Source organism: Triturus cristatus, chromosome 9 (genome assembly GCF_964204655.1).
Source record: "Triturus cristatus chromosome 9, aTriCri1.1, whole genome shotgun sequence".
In the NCBI taxonomy this organism is placed as follows: Eukaryota; Metazoa; Chordata; class Amphibia; order Caudata; family Salamandridae; genus Triturus; species Triturus cristatus.
In genome coordinates this window covers 1,205,770,771-1,205,794,465 of record NC_140592.1, presented here as the reverse complement: position 1 = coordinate 1,205,794,465, position 23,695 = coordinate 1,205,770,771, and the positions used below count along the sequence as shown (strand labels likewise).

General features: G+C 55.9%; 1 protein-coding gene across 2 annotated transcripts in view; it reads left to right on the top strand.

Moving 5' to 3' along the window:
- FUT8 (fucosyltransferase 8) overlaps positions 1-23,695 on the top strand; it is a 780,623-nt gene that overhangs the window by 361,725 nt on the left and 395,203 nt on the right. The window contains exon 1 of one of the 2 annotated variants that reach the window (XM_085627219.1): positions 16,388-16,704. The exons of the other annotated variant lie outside the window; for it this stretch is intronic. The gene's annotated coding sequence lies outside the window, so the exon portion shown is untranslated. Of the gene's footprint in view, positions 1-16,387; positions 16,705-23,695 lie in introns of those variants that run through there. 2 annotated transcript variants of the gene reach the window in all.

Sequence of the window (23,695 nt, the reverse complement as noted above, 5' to 3'; positions counted from 1 at the left end):
CCTGTAGCTATATTACGTTTCAGGACTTGACAATCATGTACATAATGGCCTAGTTGTTTACAGTAATTGCAGGTTCCTTTTACAGGAACTGCAGAATCACCAGAATGTGTCACACCCTTTTTGTGACCATCTGCTGGTACTGTCTGAGAAACTAGCATTTTCATTTTTGTATCCTTCATGCGTCTATGCTCGTGTTCTTGTTCATCCCTAATTCTATTGTGATGATACTGTAACATTTGTAGCATTTGCGACGGAGTGTTACTTTGCCAGGTACTCTCGAATTTCAATATTCTATTCTTCACTGGAGGCAATGCATTTTCCACTAATTTTGTCACAAATAAATGTGGATATGAGTCACTACTTGCTTTTATACCACTATTTATACCAAAACATTTTTCAAATCGAGCATAATAATCGCTTGTGTCTTCATCTTGCTTTTGTTTACAGGCTGTGATTGCACCCCAATCTTCCTTTTTTGTAGTTAATAAACGTGGCAGTACCTGTACTAGTAAACCTGGTAATAGTTTAACTTTATCCCCGAGCCCCGAACCTGCAGTTCGGCTCCTTTCTTCCTCTGCTAATGCTGTCCAGTCTATCTTTTGGTCTCCCACTTCCCACTCTTTTTCTTTCAGTTTTTCATATATGCCAGCAGGCAAAAGCACCTTTAATATCGTCATAATATCAGGAAAGGTGTACTCTCCCATCAGTAACATGTCTTTAATTTCTCGGTGGAAACCCGCTGGGTCTTTGTCATGACTAGGTACTACTTTTTTCATTTCTAATAATTCCATTTTTGATATGGGTGTGTAAACAAATACACGGTGAAACTCATTGTCTTCGCCTTTTATTGGGTGCACTTCCCGTAAAGGATTTTGTCTATCCATGTAGTACGGTGCTCTTTCTCTGGGGGGCAAGGAGAGAGAATCTGGATTTACAAAAAGGACGTACTGCTTACGTGACACTAATATCTCTTTAATTAGCTTGTTACTAGAACCTCTCCATCTGTACGTAAGTAGTTCTGTTAATATATCAGGTAAAGGACCAGGGTCAGCATGTTGGCTCTTATATAATATGAGGAGTTGCTGAATCATATAGATTCCAGCTAAACGTTGTTCATCTGTACTGAGGTTGAGAAACGTGTGTGCTACGGTCTCATCACCGTATTTTTCAGGACTAACAATCCAGTGAACGGCTGATCTGGCTAATTCTTGCTCATCTATGGAATCGAGGAGGTGACAACCCCTTCGTTCTCGTAGTATTTTATCTGCGGCTTGAAACGAATGTTCAGGAGATTTCAGATTTATTACAGGCGTCGGATACGTTCTGCTATTATTTGGACATACAGAGTGTATTGGATCAGAAAAACATCTAGTATTTTCACAAGATCTTCCTCTGCCTACATAGGCTATGGTCTCTGACTGTCTTGCAGAGTTCCCTGATTCGGACACTTCATCTTGCTCAAACTCGTCTGTTCCCAATCTTTCTTCATGAATACGCTCTATTTCTTTACGGATTTTTCGGCACATGGCTATTATACAATTTTGCTTATCGTGTCTCCCTTCTGATATATTCTGACTCCATCTTGTAAGAATAAGCATTGCATTCGGGTCTACCCCCGGACGATCTTGATTTCTGATCACACAGTTTATGAGGAAACGTAACAGTTCCCCCTGTATCTCTACTTTCTGGAATTCCATAGCTCTGTTAATACATCCTGGATCTCGTCCTGTTTGAACAAAATGATATATGTTATCTAGATGCGTAATCATCCCTGGTAACCTCGCTAAATACTCTGCGGCTCGCCTGATACGTAATGATGCCAGGACCATTTCGTCCTCTTTACCAACCACCGGGTCATATCTACAATTGACAAGGAGTTCCTTAAGCGTACGTTCATTTACGAACTTAGGTGTACGTGAATGTGCTGACTCTTGAAAAACAAGTTTATTTATTCTAGGTGGTGTGAAGGTACTGCTAGCACCTCCCGTGGCCCTATCTGGGGCGTCGGGTGTGAATGGATTCGTTGAACGTGACACAGCAACTATGGGTGTCGATACCTCTGTAGAGTCGACTGCGGAGACAGATGCGGAAACAGATGTGCTTGCCGACGCTTGTGTCGGAACTTGCTGTTGCACGGGGACAGATACCTGATCCTGACGTTGAACCCCTCCGCCAGACGGTCTATGTGGTGTGGCGTTAGCATACTCGGGAGCTGCGTCATCTAGATATGAGGAAAGAAAAACATCTTCTGCGGTTCTGGGATGCCCCTTTGGATGTACCTTAATTGGAAATAATGGGGGTGGCAAGTCTTTTGGCACCTCTGTAACAGCCTTAGGTAGTCCTTCGGCTAGAAGGGGATACATACCATTCATAAGAGCATTTCTTTGTCTATTCACTTGTTCTGATTTCACTCGGATACCTTCCTCAATTAATAGATTTTCTTGAACTTTATTTGAACTTTCTTTACTCCTCTCTTCTTGTCTACGTGCTTTTTCTGTTCGTCTATGAGATTCTTTACGCCATAACTCAACAGCGTCTTTCTGTGACTGTCTGACCTTTCTTTTCCATAACTCTTCCTCCACTTTCATGATGCACTCTGCATCCCAGGTTCCCGCTATGGGCCACCTTTGACTTTCCGGTAATCCTTTGGTATAATCTACCCATAGATCAAGAAACAATATGGCATCTAAGCCATGCTTATGGTACATGAAATGTCCTGGAGTGTCTCTAGGAGGAATAGGAACTGCTTCTTCAAGCACCCCTTTTCTGGTAGTAATCTGTCTTAACTTCGAGAAGAGCGGCATATTGACAACTGATCTGATACTTACTCTTGAACTTGCTTAATACGAGAAACACAATAATGAACAGTGAACAATGAACAATCATTCATACCACAATATGCAAGACATTTCTGAATACTTTAAACATTAAACATTAAACATTATAACAATGATCGACAATGATGACAGTCTGCTTAACTAATCACCACGCTGAATTCTTGACAATAACTGAATACTTCGGAATACTTGATATACTGCTAAACAGTACATATACACTGCTAAACAGTGCAGACCGGATTTGTGTACCCAAATCCGTCTTGACCGGCACAACCTATGTGCGCGTCAACACGCCTCCCCGGCGATGGTACTCACCGAGTAGCTCCTTGAAACGGAAGGCCTCAGAGAATGGACAGGACTCGATAACTGCGGACATCGGACCTTCTGGACGTCGGGATTTCGGAAAACCTGGTGGGCCTCTGTATACCTCGGATCTTGCTCTCTCAGCTAGGCTCTGGTCGGGATACTTCGCACTTCTCACCGCCTCGTCTGGGTTGATCGCAGCCTCAGTCGCCCCCGCTTGACCGGAGGGAGCTTACAGGAAATCCTGCTGGTACGCGTTTATGGTCCGTCCAGCTGTGGCAGGAGACCGGGCCTGCAACGCACCGCCGGCGCGTGAGATGAGAAAGTGTCCCTGTTCGGGCGCCATTATGTGGTAAATAAAATAAATATTACCGGACTGAATTTCATACGGAATCTTAAAATAAAGTAAATAGCTCAAAATAACAAGAGGCAGAATCCGTGGTATAAGAGGTTTTCTAATGGGCTTTATTCCATTCAAAATGGCCGACTCGAGTCGCGGCCCTCAGGTTCCGTCACCACGAGGGTTCAGGAAGTGAAGTACAATAATTTATTAACAGACATGTATTTTTATAATAAGTACATTACAATGAAACGAATGTAGAAGGCGTAACATTTGATAAGAAAAGTGACAAAACAGTGACATAATCGAAACTAGGCGTAATAAGGAATAAAAGAAACAGGATTGGTTAGAATTATCAGACATAGGTGGATCTATAAGATAATACTTGGCATAGATGCGCGCGCGGCAGCATGACGTGTAATTGACGTGCAACAGGGGGTGAAGGGGACTTGACATTTAGCTCTGCATGTGGAGACGAGAAGTCTGGGGGTCAAGTCAACCTAATCCCAAATCATATCTAACATCCTATGTTTAAAGAACTATGTTATCCACAAGGAAGAGACTCTCGGACAGAATCTATTCTATACTGACTGTGTACGTGTACAAGCGTCTAAGTGTCTATATGAGATGCGAGGGATAGAAAACTTTCCATGGCAACAGGGCTATGAATCACTTGCAGGAGGACGGAAAGGCTGAGTCCTTTGCTTGTGAGCTAAAGGAAATGTTTACCTAAATCACTGGACAGGAATGCATCGGCTGGAGAGCAAAATAGATAATTCGAAGGTGAAATACAACTTCTTGGCAGACAGGCGAAAACTGGCCGAGGCAGGCACCGTTAGCTGCACAGGGAGTAGGACAAAGTTCATGGATACAGATGCGAGCTCAAGCTGAAGCTGTCAGAGACAGAGAGCAGGGAAAGGCTTTAGGACAGAATCGGGCCTACTTGCCTGAACTGTAAAAATGGAGTAACTTAGCCATATAAAGTCGGTGGCCTTTCATACTTAGGAATCGAATATCCAGCCCATTGATGGCGGATCTGACAGAGAACATGTTGACGGTAGACACACATACGTTTGCGTCTTAGAAACTGGAACTGGAGGGAACATACATGTACTTGTAACATGCATATAGAACCGTTGGGGTCCAAGATAGGGGACATAACTGATCAGGAAAATCCACATTTCCACAGTAGGTGGCAGGCAGAGACAGTGGCCCCATCACTGTAGGACACTGGGATGCACTTTATCTCCTTGCACCCTCATCTGGGATACCCCCACCCTTCCTCTCCTGCAGCTGGCCAACCCCCATGTGCCTTTGCTGAACATCTAATAAACTCTACTCCTTTGTACAGGTAGGGTAGTGACGCCTCCTTTCATGGTGATAAAATGTGTGTCCGCATGTACATTAGGCAGACTTTGTCAATTGTTCCAAGCCTCACTGTCAACATCACAGATTTAAAAAGTTGTGACTTTTTACCAATCTGCAAACTTTAGAATGAACAAGTACTAGTCTACAAAGAGGCCCTTTATGGTTGTGGTCCAGTTACTAGCCCTGGTGTTATACACCGTGGGGTGGGCCCTCTTCCAGCGACAATCAGCTCTCCACATGCTAAGCATGCGGTCTCTTATCAGCTCCCTCACAGCTTCAGGTCACAGATGCAGCCTGACCACGCTCCCTCTTCTATTTGTCTCGGGGGCTCTTCCACTTAGATCCAACGCGCATCTTCTCTTCCCACTTGAGAGTCGGTTTTTTGTTCTCTGCCAGGTTTCAGTCTCCCTTGAACCCATTCTTTTGTTTGCCTTTCTACCCTGCTTTGGAAAATCTGCCGACCAAACCACCTTTCCCCACAGAATCGAATATCCTGTTGGGTTTTGAGAGGAGCAGCTCCTCCCCGGGGCTCCCCAGAATTTGAATTTCTTACTTTGTAATGCGATGTGTTCTCCTCAAGGGGTTCCTGCGGCGCCATGGATGGGTAACAACGAGAAACAAGCGAGGAGAATCACGTGATATGTAAATGGACAGGTTTTTGGCTTTTGTGAAGGTATCTGGAAGACTGCCAGAGCGACCTGCTGCTAAATCAAGCCAGACCTCTTGGCGTTGTCAATGCTTGCTGATAACATCCGATAAATGAGTGACCGCAAACACTGTGTTGTGAAGAATTAGAATTGAAGATATGAGACTGTGAATTAAGGCTTGCTCAGGTTTGAGGGGTAGCTGTCTTCGAAATGTCTCATTCACTCCTCCACTTTCTTCTGCTATCTCTCACTCTTGGCCACGCCCCTTTTCTCACACATCTTTCTGAATTCCCCCATGTACAGGTCAGGCCATCTGCTTCCTGTTCATCAGTGTCTTTCTACCCTGACCTTCAGTATATACTAACGTGTGTCACCGTCTCTTCTCCTTTCTCCTTCCTGTGTTCTCATCCTCTCCCTCTCCTGTCTTCTCTTCCTTTGGTGCTGTCAGTATTTCAGCAGGTGTGTCCCCCCCACTCTCACATTAAATGATGGTGATATGTGGCTCTGTGCGCGCTGCAAGGCGGCCAGTTGTATGAGCGTGCAATCTGAACGCCTTTATGACCCACTGGGTCCAGCGCCTTCGTCCTCACTCCTGGGCTCCTGCGCCTTCATCCTCACTCCAGGGCTCCAGCGCCTTCATCCTCACTCCAGGGCTCCCGCGCCTTCATCCTCACTCCAGGGCTCCGGTGCCTTCGTCCTCACTCCAGGGCTCTGGCGCCTTCATCCTCACTCCAGGGCTCCCGCGCCTTCATCCTCACTCCAGGGCTCCCGCGCCTTCATCCTCACTCCAGAGCTCCTGCGCCTTCATCCTCACTTCAGGGCTCCAGCGCCTTCGTCCTCACTCCAGGACTCCCGCGCCTTCATCCTCACTCCAGGGCTCCTGCGCCTTCATCCTCACTCCAGGGCTCCTGCGCCTTCATCCTCACTCCAGGGCTCCAGCGCCTTCATCCTCACTCCGGGGCTCCAGCGCCTTCATCCTCACTCCAGGGCTCCAGCGCCTTCATCCTCACTCCAGGGCTCCAGCGCCTTCATCCTCACTCCAGGGCTCCAGCGCCTTCATCCTCACTCCAGGGCTCCAGCGCTTCATCCTCACTCCAGGGCTCCTGCGCCCTCATCCTCACTCCAGGGCTCCAGCGCCTTCATCCTCACTCCAGGGCTCCCGCGCCTTCATCCTCACTCCAGGGCTCCGGCGCCTTCATCCTCACTCCAGGGCTCCGGCGCCTTCATCCTCACTCCAGGGCTCCCGCGCCTTCATCATCACTCCAGGGCTCCAGCGTCTTCATCCTCATTCCAGGGCTCCAGCGCCTTCGTCCTCACTCTGGGGCGCCGGAGCCTTCGTCCTCACTCTGGGGCGCCGGAGCCTTCGTCCTCACTCTGGGGCGCCGGAGCCTTCGTCCTCACTCTGGGGCGCCGGAGCCTTCGTCCTCACCCTGGGGCGCCAGAGCCTTCGTCCTCACTCTGGGGCGCTGGAGCCTTCGTCCTCACTCTTGGGCGCCGGAGCCTTCGTCCTCACTCTTGGGCGCCGGAGCCTTCGTCCTCACTCTGGGGCGCCGGAGCCTTCGTCCTCACTCTGGGGCGCCGGAGCCTTCGTCCTCACTCTGGGGCGCCGGAGCCTTCGTCCTCACTCTGGGGCGCCGGAGCCTTCGTCCTCACTCTGGGGCGCCGGAGCCTTCGCCCTCACTCCGGGGCGCCGGTGCCTTCGCACTCACTCCGGGGCACCAGTGCCTTCGCACTCACTCCGGGGCACCAGTGCCTTCGCCCTCACTCCGGGGCGCCGGTGCCTTCGCACTCACTCTGGGGCACCAGTGCCTTCGCCCTCACTCTGGGGCACCAGTGCCTTCGCCCTCACTCTGGGGCACCAGTGCCTTCGCCCTCACTCCGGGGCACCAGTGCCTTCGCCCTCACTCCGGGGCGCCAGTGCCTTTGCCCTCACTCCAGTGCTCTGGTGCCTTCGTCGTCGCTCCAGTGCTTTCATCCTTACTCCAGGCCTCCAGTGCACTCCAGGGCTCCCGTGCCTTCGTCCTCACTCCAGGCCTCCAGGGCACTCCAGGGCTCCTGTGCCTTTGTCCTTGCTATGGGGCTCCAGTGCCTTCATCCTCACTCTGAAGATCCAGTGCAATTCAGGGCGCCGGTGTCTTTGTCTTCGCTCCGGGGTGCTGGTGTCTTTGTCTTCGCTCCGTGGCGCCGGTGTATTAGTTTTTGCTTCGGGGCGCCGGTGTCTTCGTCTTTGCTTCGGGGCGCCGGTGTCTTCGTCTTCGCTCTGGGGCGCCGGTGTCTTCGTCTTCGCTCTGGGGCGCCGGTGTCTTCGTCCTGGGGCGCCGGTGTCTTCGTCTTCGCTCTGGGGCGCCGGTGTCTTCGTCTTCGCTCCGGGGTGCCGGTGTCTTCGTCTTCGCTCTGGGATGCCGGTGTCTTCGTCTTCGCTCCGGGGCGCCGGTGTATTAATCTTTGTTTCGGGGCGCCGGTGCCTTCGTCTTCACTCCGGGGCACTGGTGCCTTTGTCTTCATTCCGAGGCACCAATGCCTTAGTCCTCACTCCAGGGCTCTGGTGCCTTCTTTCTCACTCCAGGGCCTTCGCTATCACTCCAGGGCTCTGGTGCCTTCGTCCTCACTCCAGGGCTCTGGTGCCTTCATCCTCACTCCGGGGCGCCGGTGCCTTTGTCCTAACTCCGGGGCCCCGGTGCCTTTGTCCTAACTCCAGGGCGCCTGTGCCTTCATCTTCACTCCAGGGCGCTGGTGCCTTCGTCTTCACTCCGGAGAACCGGTGCCTTCGTCTTCACTCCGGGGCGCCGGTGCCTTTGTCCTCACTCCGGGGCGCCGGTGCCTTTGTCCTCACTCCGGGGCGCCGGTGCCTTTGTCCTCACTCCGGGGCGCCGGTGCCTTTGTCCTCACTCCGGGGCGCCGGTGCCTTTGTCCTCACTCCGGGGCGCCGGTGCCTTTGTCCTCACTCCGGGGCGCCGGTGCCTTTGTCCTCACTCCGGGGCGCCGGTGCCTTCGTCCTCACTCCGGGGCGCCGGTGCCTTCGTCCTCACTCCGGGGTGCCGGAGCCTCCGTCCTCACTCCGGGGCGCCGGAGACTTCGTCCTCACTCCGGGGCGCCGGAGACTTCGTCCTCACTCCGGGGTGCTGGCACCGGTGCCTTCGTCTTCACTCTGGGGTGCTGGCACCGGTGCCTTCGTCTTCACTCTGGGGTGCTGGCACCGGTGCCTTCGTCTTCACTCTGGGGTGCTGGCGCCGGTGCCTTTGTCTTCACTCGGGGCGCCGGTGCCTTTATCTTCACTCCGTGGTGCTGGTGCCTTCGTCCTCACTCCGGAGAGCTGGTGCCTTTGTCCTCACTCCAGGGCTCCGATGTCTTTGTCCTCACTGCTGGGCTCTGGTGCCTTTGTCTTCAATCCGGGGCTCTGATGCCTTCGTCCTCACTCCAGGGCTCCGATGTCTTTGTCCTCACTGCAGGGCTCTGGCTCCTTCATTCTCACTTTAGGGTTCCAGTGCCTTCGTCTTGATTCCAGGGCTCTAGTGCCTTCGTCCTCGCTCTTTGCTTCAGTGCCTTCATCCTCACTCCGGAGGTCCCTGTGCCTTCGTCCTCACTCCAGGGCTCTGGTGCCTTTGTCCTCACTCCGGGGCTCCGATGCCTTCATTCTCACTCCAGGGATCCGGTGCCTTTGTACTCAATCTAGGCCTCCGGTGCCTTCGTCCTCACTCCAGGCCTCCGGTGCCTTCGTCCTCACTCCAGGGGGCCGGTGCCTTCGTCCTCATTCCAGGGGGTCAGTGCCTTCGTCCTCACTCCAGGGCGCCGGTGCCTTCGTCCTCACTCCAGGGCGATGGTGCCTTCGTCCTCACTCTGGGGCGCCAGAGCCTTCGTCCTCACTCTGGGGCGCCGGAGTCTTCGTCCTCACTCTGGGGCGCCGGTGCCTTCGTCCTCACTCCGGGGCACTGCTGCTTTCGTCCTCACTCATGGCCTCCAGTGCCTTTGTCCTCAATCCAGGCCTCCAGTGCCTTTGTGCTCACTCCAGGGCTCCGGTGCCTTTGTGCTCACTCTGGGGCTCCGGTGCCATTGTCCTCACTCTGGGGCTCCGGTGCCTTTGCCCTCACTCCAGGGCTCCGGTGCCTTCCTCCTCACTCCAGCGCTTCGAAGCCTTCGGTCTCACTCCAGGGCTCTGGTGCCTTCATCTTCACTCTGGGGCGCCGGAGCCTTTGTCCTCACTTTGGGGCGCCGGAGCCTTCGTCCTCACTCAGGGGCTTCAGTGCCTTCGTCCTCCATCCAGGGCTTCGGTGCCTTCATCCTCCCTCCAGGGCTCTGGTGCCTTTGTCCTCACTCCAGGGCTCTGGTACCTTTGATCTCACTCTGGGCCTCCGGTTTCTTTGTCCTCACTCTGGGGCGCCGGAGCCTTTCCTCCTCACTCTGGGGCGCCGGAGCCTTCGTCCTCACTCTGGGGCGCCGGAGCCTTCGTCCTCACTCTGGGGCGCCAGAGCCTTCGTCCTCACTCTGGGGCGCCGGAGCCTTCGTCCTCACTCTGGGGCGCCGGAGCCTTCGTCCTCACTCTGGGGCGCCGGAGCCTTCGTCCTCACTCTGGGGCGCCGGAGCCTTCGTCCTCACTCTGGGGCGCCGGAGCCTTTGTCCTCACTCTGGGGCGCCGGAGCCTTCGTCCTCACTCTGGGGCGCCGGAGCCTTCGTCCTCAATCTGGGGCGCCGGAGCCTTCGTCCTCACTCTGGGGCGCCGGAGCCTTCGTCCTCACTCTGGGGCGCCGGAGCCTTCGTCCTCACTCTGGGGCGCCGGAGCCTTCGTCCTCACTCTGGGGCGCCGGAGCCTTCGTCCTCACTCCTGAGCTCTGGTGCCTTCGTCCTCACTCAGGGGCTTCGGTGCCTTCATCCTCCCTCCAGGGCTCTGGTGCCTTCGTCCTCACTCCAGGGCTCTGGTGACTTCGTCCTCACTCCAGGGCTCCGGTACCTTTGCTCCTCACTCCGGGCCACCGGTGCCTTCATCCTCACTCCAGGGCACCGGTGCCTTTGGCCTCATTCCACGTCCCCGCTGGCTTTGGCCTCACTCCAGGGCTCAGCTGCCTTTGAGCTCCCTCCAGAGCTCTGCTGCCTTTGTCCTCCCTCCAGAGCTCTGCTGCCTTCGTCCTCACTCCAGGGCTCCAGTGCCTTCGTCCTCACTCCAGGGCTCCGGTGCCTTCATCCTCACTCCAGGACTCCGGTGCATTCGTCCTTACTCCAGGGCTCCGGTGCCTTCGTCCTCACTCCGGGGCGCTGGTGCTTTTGTCTTCACTCCAGGCCTCCAGTGCCTTTGTGCTCACTCCAGGGCTCCGGTGCCATCGTCCTCACTCTGGGGCTCCGGTGCCTTTTCCCTCACTCCAGGGCTCCGGTGCCTTCCTCCTCACTCTAGCACTTCGATGCCTTCGTCCTCACTTCAGCGCTTCGATGCCTTCGGTCTCACTCCAGGGCTCTGGTGCCTTCATCTTCACTCTGGGGTGCCGGAGCCTGCGTCCTCACTCTGGGGCGCCGGAGCCTTCGTCCTCACTCTGGGGCGCCGGAGACTTCATACACACTCTGGGGCGCCGGAGACTTCGTCCTCACTCTGGGGCACCGGAGACTTCGTCCTCACTCTGGGGCACCGGAGACTTCGTCCTCACTCTGGGGCACCAGAGACTTCGTCCTCACTCTGGGGCGCCGGAGCCTTCGTCCTCACTCTGGGGCACCGGAGCCTTCGTCCTCACTCTGGGGCGCCGGAGCCTTCGTCCTCACTCTGGGGCGCCGGAGCCTTCGTCCTCACTCTGGGGCGCCGGAGCCTTCGTCCTCACTCTGGGGCGCCGGAGCCTTCGTCCTCACTCTGGGGCGCCGGAGCCTTCGTCCTCACTCTGGGGCGCCGGAGCCTTCGTCCTCACTCTGGGGCGCCGGAGCCTTCGTCCTCACTCTGGGGCGCCGGAGCCTTCGTCCTCACTCTGGGGCGCCGGAGCCTTCGTCCTCACTCTGGGGCGCCGGAGCCTTCGTCCTCACTCTGGGGCGCCGGAGCCTTCGTCCTCACTCTGGGGCGCCGGAGCCTTCGTCCTCACTCTGGGGCTCTGGTGCCTTCATCTTCACTCTGTGGCGCTGGTGCCTTCGTCCTCACTGCAGGGCGCTGGTGCTTTCGTCCTCACTCCAGGCCCCCGGTGCCTTCCTCCTCACTCTAGGGCTTCGGTGCCTTCGTCTTCACTCGCTTCGGTGCCTTCGTCTTCACTCGCTTCGGTGCCTTCGTCCTCACTCCAGGGCTTCGGTGCCTTCATCCTCACTCCAGGGCTCCGGTGCCTTCGTCCTCACTCCAGGGCTCCGGTGCCTTCGTCCTCACTCCAGGGCTCCGGTGCCTTCGTCCTCACTCCAGGGCTCCGGTGCCTTCGTCCTCACTCCAGGTCTTCGGTGCCTTCATCCTCACTCCAGGGCTCTGGTGCATTCATCCTCACTCCAGGGCTCCTGTGCATTCGTCCTCACTCCAGCGCTCCGGTGCATTCGTCCTCACTCCAGGGCTCCGGTGCCTTTGTCCTCACTTCGGGGCGCTGGTGCTTTCGTCCTCACTCCAGGGCTCCGGTGCCTTCGTCCTCACTCCAGGTCTTCGGTGCCTTCATCCTCACTCCAGGGCTCCGGTGCATTCGTCCTCACTCCAGGGCTCCTGTGCATTCGTCCTCACTCCAGGGCTCCGGTGCATTCGTCCTCACTCCAGGACTCCGGTGCCTTCGTCCTCACTTCGGGGCGCTGGTGCTTTCGTCCTCACTCTAGGCCTCCGGTGCCTTTGTCCTCACTCCACGGCTCTAGTGCCTTCATTTTCACTCACTTCGGTGCCTTCGTCTTCACACCAGGGCTTCGGTGTCTTCGTCCTCACTCCACGGCTCTAGCGCCTTCGTCCTCCCTCCAGGGCTCCGGTGCCTTTGTCCTCCCTCCAGGGCTCCGGTGCCTTTGTCCTCCCTCCAGGGCTCCCGTGCCTTTGTCCTCACTCCAGGGCTCCCGTGCCTTTGTCCTCACTCCGGTGCCTTCATCCTCACTCAAGGGCTCCGGTGCCTTCGTCCACACTCCAGGGCTTCTGTGCCTTCGTCCACACTCCGGGGCTTCTGTGCCTTCTTCCACACTCCGGGGCTTCGGTGCCTTCGTCCACACTCCGGGCTCCGGGGCCTTCGTCTTCACACCAGGGCTCTGGCTCCTTTGTCCTCACTCAGGGCTCCGGTGCCTTTGTCCTCACTCAGGGCTCCGGTGCCTTCGTCCTCACTCCAGGGCTCCGGCGCCTTTGTCTTCACTTCAGGGCTCTGGCACCTTCGTCTTCACTTCAGGGCTCTGGCACCTTCGTCCTCCCCCCAGGGCTCTGGCACCTTCGTCCTCCCCCCAGGGCTCCGGTGCCTTCATCCTCACTCCAGGGCTCCGGTGCCTTCGTCCTCACTCCGGGGCTCCGGTGCCCTCGTCCTCCCTCCCGGGCTCCGGTGCCCTCGTCCTCCCTCCCGGGCTCCGGTGCCTTCGTCCTCCCTCCGGGGCTCCGGTGCCTTCGTCCTCCCTCTGGGGCTCCGGTGCCCTCGTCCTCCCTCCCGGGCTCCGGTGCCTTCGTCCTCCCTCCCGGGCTCCGGTGCCTTCGTCCTCCCTCCGGGGCTCCGGTGCCTTCGTCCTCCCTCCGGGGCTCCGGTGCCTTCGTCCTCCCTCCGGGGCTCCGGTGCCTTCGTCCTCCCTCCGGGGCTCCGGTGCCTTCGTCCTCCCTCCGGGGCGCTGGTGCTTTCGTCCTCACTCATGGCCTCCAGTGCCTTTGTCCTCAATCCAGGCCTCCAGTGCCTTTGTGCTCACTCCAGGGCTCCGGTGCCTTTGTGCTCACTCTGGGGCTCCGGTGCCATTGTCCTCACTCTGGGGCTCCGGTGCCTTTGCCCTCACTCCAGGGCTCCGGTGCCTTCCTCCTCACTCCAGCGCTTCGAAGCCTTCGGTCTCACTCCAGGGCTCTGGTGCCTTCATCTTCACTCTGGGGCGCCGGAGCCTTTGTCCTCACTTTGGGGCGCCGGAGCCTTCGTCCTCACTCAGGGGCTTCAGTGCCTTCGTCCTCCATCCAGGGCTTCGGTGCCTTCATCCTCCCTCCAGGGCTCTGGTGCCTTTGTCCTCACTCCAGGGCTCTGGTACCTTTGATCTCACTCTGGGCCTCCGGTGCCTTTGTCCTCACTCTGGGGCGCCGGAGCCTTTCCTCCTCACTCTGGGGCGCCGGAGCCTTCGTCCTCACTCTGGGGCGCCGGAGCCTTCGTCCTCACTCTGGGGCGCCAGAGCCTTCGTCCTCACTCTGGGGCGCCGGAGCCTTCGTCCTCACTCTGGGGCGCCGGAGCCTTCGTCCTCACTCTGGGGCGCCGGAGCCTTCGTCCTCACTCTGGGGCGCCGGAGCCTTCGTCCTCACTCTGGGGCACCGGAGCCTTTGTCCTCACTCTGGGGCGCCGGAGCCTTCGTCCTCACTCTGGGGCGCCGGAGCCTTCGTCCTCACTCTGGGGCGCCGGAGCCTTCGTCCTCACTCCTGAGCTCTGGTGCCTTCGTCCTCACTCAGGGGCTTCGGTGCCTTCATCCTCCCTCCAGGGCTCTGGTGCCTTCGTCCTCACTCCAGGGCTCTGGTGCCTTCGTCCTCACTCCAGGGCTCCGGTGCCTTCGTCCTCACTCCAGGTCTTCGGTGCCTTCATCCTCACTCCAGGGCTCCGGTGCATTCATCCTCACTCCAGGGCTCCTGTGCATTCGTCCTCACTCCAGGGCTCCGGTGCATTCGTCCTCACTCCAGGGCTCCAGAGCCTTCGTCCTCACTTCGGGGCGCTGGTGCTTTCGTCCTCACTCTAGGCCTCCGGTGCCTTTGTCCTCACTCCACGGCTCTAGTGCCTTCATTTTCACTCACTTCGGTGCCTTCGTCTTCACACCAGGGCTTCGGTGTCTTCGTCCTCACTCCACGGCTCTAGCGCCTTCGTCCTCCCTCCAGGGCTCCGGTGCCTTTGTCCTCCCTCCAGGGCTCCGGTGCCTTTGTCCTCCCTCCAGGGCTCCCGTGCCTTTGTCCTCACTCCAGGGCTCCCGTGCCTTTGTCCTCACTCCGGTGCCTTCATCCTCACTCCAGGGCTCCGGTGCCTTCGTCCACACTCCAGGGCTTCTGTGCCTTCGTCCACACTCCGGGGCTTCTGTGCCTTCTTCCACACTCCGGGGCTTCGGTGCCTTCGTCCACACTCCGGGCTCCGGGGCCTTCGTCTTCACACCAGGGCTCTGGCACCTTCGTCTTCACTTCAGGGCTCTGGCACCTTCGTCCTCCCCCCAGGGCTCTGGCACCTTCGTCCTCCCCCCAGGGCTCCGGTGCCTTCATCCTCACTCCAGGGCTCCGGTGCCTTCGTCCTCACTCCGGGGCTCCGGTGCCCTCGTCCTCCCTCCCGGGCTCCGGTGCCCTCGTCCTCCCTCCCGGGCTCCGGTGCCTTCGTCCTCCCTCCGGGGCTCCGGTGCCTTCGTCCTCCCTCTGGGGCTCCGGTGCCCTCGTCCTCCCTCCCGGGCTCCGGTGCCTTCGTCCTCCCTCCCGGGCTCCGGTGCCTTCGTCCTCCCTCCGGGGCTCCGGTGCCTTCGTCCTCCCTCCGGGGCTCCGGTGCCTTCGTCCTCCCTCCGGGTCTCCGGTGCCTTCGTCCTCCCTCCGGGGCTCCGGTGCCTTCGTCCTCACTCCAGGGCTCCGGTGCCTTCGTCCTCCCTCCGGGGCTCCGGTGCCTTCGTCCTCCCTCCGGGGCTCCGGTGCCTTCGTCCTCCCTCCGGGGCTCCGGTGCCTTCGTCCTCCCTCCGGGGCTCCGGTGCCTTCGTCCTCCCTCCGGGGCTCCGGTGCCTTCGTCCTCCCTCCGGGGCTCCGGTGCCTTCGTCCTCACTCCAGGGCTCCGGTGCCCTTGTCCTCCCTCCCGGGCTTCAGTGCCTTCACCCTCACTCCGGGGGTCCCTGTGCCTTCGTCCTCACTCCAGGGCTTCAGTGCCTTCATTTTCACTCACTTCGGTGCCTTTGTCCTCACTCCTGGGCTCCGGTGCCTTTGTCCTCACTCCAGGGCTCCGGTGCCTTTGTCCTCACTCCAGGGCTCCGGTGCCTTCGTCCTCAGGTGCCTTTGTCCTCCCTCCAGGGCTCCGGTGCCTTTGTCCTCCCTCCAGGGCTCCGGTGCCTTTGTCCTCCCTCCAGGGCTCCGGTGCCTTCGTCCTCCCCCCCCCAGGGCTCCGGTGCCTTCGTCCTCACTCCGGGATTCCATTGCCTTCATCGTCCCTCGTGCACTCCCACCCACAAGCTGAACTCACACAGATACCTAGAAGAAACTCAGTTCACAGTAGGCCCTGTACCAGAATCCTATCTCACGTAACAATTACAGAAACACAGCATTTGGGAAATCAAATCCTGTTAGTGAATGCAAGAACTGGTGAAATGTAAGCAGGCGTGACATCCCCGACATGGAATACCTTAAGGGGGTGTTTTTTTACTGTCCCTGTTGAGAAGTCAATCGGTGTTCTTGTCGATAAAGTAAATCAAATAGATTTAGGACCCGAAGGGACCCTGTTCCAAAGTTAGTTTTTAATTGCTGCCGGGCCTGCGATCTGGCAGGGCCCTCCCCACTTAAAGCCAAAGGGAATGATGTAGCACCTTTTGACATGTAAAATGGCCCCTTGTGCACTGCAATGCAAGCACTTTATAGGCGGTGGAGTGATGCCCCACACAGCCAACAGCATGAGGTGAGAGGGGCGGAGCCAAGCCCACTCTGCGCACGCCTGGTCGGTGGTGATTGACAGCCATTGCTTTGTGCTGTAGGTGATCGCAGACCTGTTATGAACCTATATGGATACAGATGTGCTTCCTGCCCCTCCCCCTTTGAAAACATCACTTCCACGAACAGAACCTGCGGTAAAACTGGAAGGTGAAGGATGTTTGCGCACGTTTATATGAAAGGTGGTCGTCTTTTGCACAACTGTGCTGACCGGGGAAGAGGAGTTTCCATGGAATCCCTGAGCCCACTCACTAGGGAAGGCGCTTCGTGCACATTTTAGCGCGATTGTGCGTGGGTGTGGCTAGCAATCTGCTGTATTTACAGCCTGCTGTACACCGGCAGCCTTCCTTTGGGATGCGGCGATAATGTATGCAGGGCTGTGGCGCTGACGGCGAGGCGCTATTCCCCGCAGGCCGGGAGCACCGGCGGATCATTGAACGAGTGAGTGTCGAGCAGTGCGGAGCGCGGAGAAGCGCGGCCGACGAGGTAAGAACCCTGGGCAGAATTTGAAACCAATTATTTTGGGCAGCGCTCCCCTCTCATTAGGTACGTGGGGAGAGGGTGGGTGGCACGGTATAGTCGCGTGCACAGGTGACCACGTGACCCTCCTAGAAGCATGTTCCGGGCATTTAAGATTCATTGCTTCAGCGCCGCGAAGCTAAAGATAAGGAGGTGCGAAAATGGTTCGCGAGCTCTGGGCTTCGATGTGCAGATCCGAGCGTGCCACCGGGCCGACAGATCTCAAAGCCTGGCCTCGCGGCACTACTCTGTAAACACTTTGTTGCCAAGTGGGCTGATGGTACCAATTAATGTTGAATGTGAAATGTATTTGAATAAATACAAGAACAATGAACAACGAAGGTGCTGTCCAAGGGCGCACAGCGTTTAAAGATCCTTCATATTTGAACTGACATCACATTTTCAGAAACACGGGAATTGCCACCGTTTCGCTGTTTACTTTGCAGTAAAACGGTAAAGCGACTGTCAAGCGATTTACTTTGCAGTAGCACGGTAATCCCCACCGTTACGCTATTTCCTTTGCTGTAGCACGGTAATCCCCACCGTTAAGCTATTTCCTTTGCAGTAGCACGGTAATCCCCACCGTTAAGCTATTTCCTTTGCAGTAGCAGGATAATCCCCACCCTTACGCTATTTCTTTTCCACTTCACGCTGAAACGCCCGTTGTATATTTTATTAAGCTCAGTCAATGACCCGACGAGCTCCTAGCTTGCACTTTAAACAAACACGTCTTTGTTTCCGTTCCTCTCTTTAGTCTGCGGGATTATACCCATGTGTGTAGAGGCGGTGCAGTGTACACATTTCTACACACCTGCACTTTCGCTCTCCGTCCGCCATGAATGCTTGTGGTGCGCGTGGCCGTAAGTGACTCAGCGGGTTACATTTTTCACTTGTGTACATCGCGGAGCCTACTGTAACTCACACGGCAGCCACAAGTGTGTAAAGTTTGTAACTATGTTTGTGAGGCGTGGCAGCATTTTTAAGAGTTTTCAAAAAGGCCTGCAGATAGGTTGTTTTGTGATCATATTTACTCGCTTCCGTTGATTGAATAAGTGCCGAAAGATTTGCAGCACGGTTTAGAATGCAACTATTTCAACTATCATTATACAAGTTGATTTATATAATACGTCATACGTATATACTTATAGATGGGAAGTTTAGAGACCGCTCTAACACAGGCTTCCGTGAACGCTACGTAGCTCCTTGGTTACTACAGTTAGGTTTTCACTCATACATATCGCTACAGCTAGCAAGTGATGATAATAGAACTGTAGCGCTCACAAGGAACAATCATAGCGCTTTATAGCGCACAGACAGCGACTATACCACTGTATAACTCGCAAGAAACACTTATAGCGCTTTATAGCTCACAAACAGTCATTATGCCATTGTATAACTCGCATGGAACAATTATAGCGCTATATAACTCGCAAACAACGATTATACCACTGTCTAACTTACAAGGAACAATTACACCAATGTATAGCTCACAAGGTACACTTATAGTGGTTTATGGCTCACAAACGACGATGACACCACTGCATAGCTATCAAGAAACAATTAATTATACTGCAGCACAGCTCACAAGGAGCAATTACACCGCTGCACAGCTCACAAGGAGCAATTATACTGCTGCACAGCTCACAAGGAGCAATTACACCGCTGCACAGCTCACAAGGAGCAATTATACTGCTGCACAGCTCACAAGGAGCAATTGTGCCGCTGCACAGCGCACAAGGAGCAATTACACCGCTGCACAGCTCACAAGGAGCAGTTGTACCGCTGCACAGCTCACAAGGAGCAGTTGTACCGCTGCACAGCTCACAAGGAGCAATTGTACCGCTGCACAGCTCACAAGGAGCAATTGTGCCGCTGCACAGCGCACAAGGAGCAATTACACCGCTGCACAGCTTACAAGGAGCAATTATACTGCTGCACAGCTCACAAGGAGCAATTGTACCGCTGCACAGCTCACAAGGAGCAATTGTAGCGCTGCACAGCTCACAAGGAGAAATTGTACTGCTGCACAGCACACAAGGAGCGATAGTACCGCTGCACAGCTCACAAGGAGCAATTGTACCGCTGCACAGCTCACAAGGAGCAGTTGTACCGCTGCACAGTTCACAAGGAGAAATTGTACCGGTGCACAGCTCCCAAGGAGCAGTTGTACCGCTGCACAGCACACAAGGAGCAGTTGTACCGCTGCACAGCACACAAGGCGCAATTGTACCGCTGCACAGCACACAAGGAGCGATTGTACCGCTGCACTGCTCACACTGAGCAGTTGTACCGCTGTTCTGCTCACAAGGAGCAATTGTACCGCTGCACAGCTCACAAGAAGCAGTTGTATCGCTGTTCAGCACACAAGGAGCAATTGTACCGCTGCACAGCACACAAGGAGCTATTGTACCGCTGCACAGCACACAAGGAGCAATTGTACAGATACACAGCTCACAAGGAGCAATTGTACTGCTGCGCAGCTCACAAGGAGCAATTGTACCGCTGCACAGCTCACAAGGAAAAATGGTACCGCTGCACAGCTCACAAGGAGCAATTGTACCGCTGCACAACTCACAAGGAGCAATTGTACTGCTGTACAGCTCACAAGGAGTAATTGTACCGCTGCACAGCTCACAAGGAAAAATGGTACCGCTCCACAGTTCACAATGAGCAATTGTACAGCTGCACAGCTCACACGGAGCAATTGTACCGCTGCACAGCTCACACGGACCAATTGTACCGCTGCACAGCTCACAATGAGCACTCATACTACTGCACAGCTCACAAGGAGGAATTGTACGGCTGCGCACATGGAGCAATTGTACCGCTGCACAGCTCACAAGGAGCAATTGTACCACTGCACAGCTCACAAGGAGTAATTGTACCGCTGCACAGCTCGCAAGGAGCATTTGTACCGCTGCATGGTTCTCAATGAGCAATTGTACCGCTGCACGGTTCACAAGGATGAATTGTACCGCTGCACAGTTCACAAGGAACAATTATACTGCTGCAAAGCTCACAAGAAGCAATTGTACCACTGCACAGCTCACATCGAGAATTTGTACCGCTGCACAGTTCACAAGGAGGAATTGTACCGCTGCACAGTTCACAAGGAGCAATTGTACAGCTGCACAGCTGACAAGGAGCAATTGTACCACTGCATAGCTCACATGGATCAATTATACCGCTGCATAGCTACCAAGTAACGACTTTACCGCTGCATACCCATTACCTAACAATGAACGTTTTTAGGGCGTATGGAACAATCGGGCCACGCTACAGCTTGCAAGGAACGATTAGACCACTGTATGTATGGCCTGCAGGGGAAGGTGCCAAGAAAGCTCACACTTAGCTGAGCGATTGTGTACCCTGGATCTGTAACCATGTTAAGCATACAATGCTCCCGGGCCGTTCTCAACCCCGCAGGGTCGTTGCAGTGTTTCTCCATCGTCGCCTCCTCACCACGGGCCGTGGTCTATCACCGCAGATCGCCTTGGGTACCATGGGGTATCCGAGCCAGTACAGATGGGGTTTAAGTGGCGCGCCCCGTATTGCGGAGGCCTTCGCTGCTGGGACACGAGGCCCTGGCTCAGGCGGTTTCCGTGAACCGCTCCTCTGATTGTCCTGTTGATGTTTTTTCCATCCATACATTGGGCTTTTCCCTCGGGCATGATGCTTTATTTTCCGTCCTCTGGCGCTGCCTCTTTTACTTTTTCGTCTGCGTTACTGGAAAGGTAATTAGACCTGTTCAGAATGCCATTTTGAGTATATGGGGGATGTAGATAAAAGTAGTTTTAATGGCATGTCAGTCCGGAAGTCCAGGCCATAGAGTGCACTTGCTTCCGGACAGCCAACACATCTGAAGAGTCCCTGTGTTAACAGCAGCGCGACATGTAACAGCCCTGCCTCCCCTGCTCCGATTCTTATGCGCCACTCCGTTGTAGTAGAGTCTCCCAACAGGGGGTACTTGTTCCCCTCCTCCGAAGGGGGTCCTCTCTCACTCAGCATCCCACATCCCTTCGACTGTCTGACTCAGCATCCCACATCCCTCCGAAGGGAACCCTGTCTCACTCGGCATCCCACATCCCTCCTAAGGAAACCCTGTCTCACTTAGCATCCCACATCCCTCCGAAGGGAACCCTGTCTCACTCGGCATCCCACATCCCTCCTAAGGAAACCCTGTCTCACTTAGCATCCCACATCCCTCCGAAGGGAACCCTGTCTCACTCGGCATCCCACATCCCCCGAAGGGAACCCTGTCTCAGTCAGCATCCCACATCCTCCGAAGGGGGTACTGTCTCTCCCAGCATCCCACATTCCTCCGAAGGGAACCCTGTCTCCCTCGGCATCCCACATCCCTCCTAAGGAAACCCTATCTCACTTAGCATCCCACATCCCTCCGAAGGGAGCCCTTTCTCACTCGGCATCCCACATCCCCCGAAGGGAACCCTCTCTCACTCAGCATCCCACATCCCTCCGAATGGAATCCTGTCTCACACCGCATCCCACATCCCTCCGAAGGGGGTCCTGTCTCACTCAGCATCCCACATCCTCCGAAGGGGGTACTGTTTCTCCCAGCATCCCACATCCCTCTGAAGGGAACCCTGTCTCACTCAGCATCCCACATCCTCCGAAGGGGGTACTGTTTCTCCCAGCATCCCACATCCCTCCAAAGGGAACCCTGTCTCACTTACCATCCCACATCCCTTCGAAGGGAGCCCTGTCTCACTCAGCATCCCACACCCATCCAATGGGAACCCTGTCTCCCTCAGCATCCCACATCCCTCCGAAGGGAACCCTGTCTCACTCGGCATCCCACATCCCTCCTAAGGAAACCCTGTCTAACTTAGCATCCCACATCCCTCCGAAGGGAGCACTTTCTCACTCGGCATCCCACATCCCCCGAAGGGAACCCTGTCTCAGTCAGCATCCCACATCCTCCGAAGGGGGTACTGTCTCTCCCAGCATCCCACATTCCTCCGAAGGGAACCCTGTCTCTCTCGGCATCCCACATCCCTCCTAAGGAAACCCTGTCTCACTTAGCATCCCACATCCCTCCGAAGGGGGTCCTGTCTCACTCAGCATCCCACATCCTCCGAAGGGGGTACTGTTTCTCCCAGCATCCCACATCCCTCCGAAGGGAACCCTGTCTCACTCAGCATCCCACATCCCTCTGAAGGGGTTCCTGTCTCACTCAATATTCCTCTTCCCTTTGAAGGGAACCCTGTCTCACTCCACATCCCTCCGAAGGGAACCCTGTCTCACTTACCATCCCACATCCCTCCGAAGGGAACCCTGTCTCACTTACCATCCCACATCCCTCCGAAGGGAGTCCTGTCTCACTCAGCATCCCACACCCCTCCAATGGGAACCCTGTCTCCCTCAGCATCCCACATCCCTCCGAATGGAGCCCTGTCTCAATCGGCATCCCACATCCCTCCTAAGGAAACCCTGTCTCACTTAGCATCCCACATCCCTCCGAAGGGAGCCCTTTCTCACTCGGCATCCCACATCCCCCGAAGGGAACCCTCTCTCACTCAGCATCCCACATCCCTCCGAATGGAATCCTGTCTCACTCAGCATCCCACATCCCTCCGAAGGGGGTCCTGTCTCACTCAGCATCCCACATCCTCCGAAGGGGGTACTGTTTCTCCCAGCCTCCCACATCCCTCCGAATGGAACCCTGTCTCACTCAGCATCCCACATCCCTCCAAAGGGAGCCCTGTCTCACTCAGCATCCCACATCCCTCCGAAGGGAACCCTGTCTCACTCGGCATCCCACATCCCTCCTAAGGAAACCCTGTCTCACTTAGCATCCCACATCCCTCCGAAGGGAGCCCTTTCTCACTCGGCATCCCACATCCCCCGAAGGGAACCCTGTCTCAGTCAGCATCCCACATCCTCCGAAGGGGGTACTGTCTCTCCCAGCATCCCACATTCCTCCGAAGGGAACCCTGTCTCTCTCGGCATCCCACATCCCTCCTAAGGAAACCCTGTCTCACTTAGCATCCCACATCCCTCCGAAGGTAGCCCTTTCTCACTCGGCATCCCACATCCCCCGAAGGGAACCCTCTCTCACTCAGCATCCCACATCCCTCCGAATGGAATCCTGTCTCACTCAGCATCCCACATCCCTCCGAAGGGGGTCCTGTCTCACTCAGCATCCCACATCCTCCGAAGTGGGTACTGTTTCTCCCAGCATCCCACATCCCTCTGAAGGGAACCCTGTCTCACTCAGCATCCCACATCCCTCCAAAGGGAACCCTGTCTCACTTACCATCCCACATCCCTTCGAAGGGAGCCCTGTCTCACTCAGCATCCCACACCCCTCCAATGGGAACCCTGTCTCCCTCAGCATCCCACATCCCTCCGAAGGGAACCCTGTCTCACTCGGCATCCCACATCCCTCCTAAGGAAACCCTGTCTCACTTAGCATCCCACATCCCTCCGAAGGGAGCACTTTCTCACTCGGCATCCCACATCCCACGAAGGGAACCCTGTCTCAGTCAGCATCCCACATCCTCCGAAGGGGGTACTGTCTCTCCCAGCATCCCACATTCCTCCGAAGGGAACCCTGTCTCTCTCGGCATCCCACATCCCTCCTAAGGAAACCCTGTCTCACTTAACATCCCACATCCTTCCGAAGGGAGCCCTTTCTCACTCGGCATCCCACATCCCCCGAAGGGAACCCTCTCTCACTCAGCATCCCACATCCCTCCGAAGGGGGTCCTGTCTCACTCAGCATCCCACATCCTCCGAAGGGGGTACTGTTTCTCCCAGCATCCCACATCCCTCCGAAGGGAACCCTGTCTCACTCAGCATCCCACATCCCTCCGAAGGGGTTCCTGTCTCACTCAATATTCCACATCCCTTTGAAGGGAACCCTGTCTCACTTACCATCCCACATCCCTCCGAAGGGAACCCTGTCTCACTTACCATCCCACATCCCTCCGAAGGG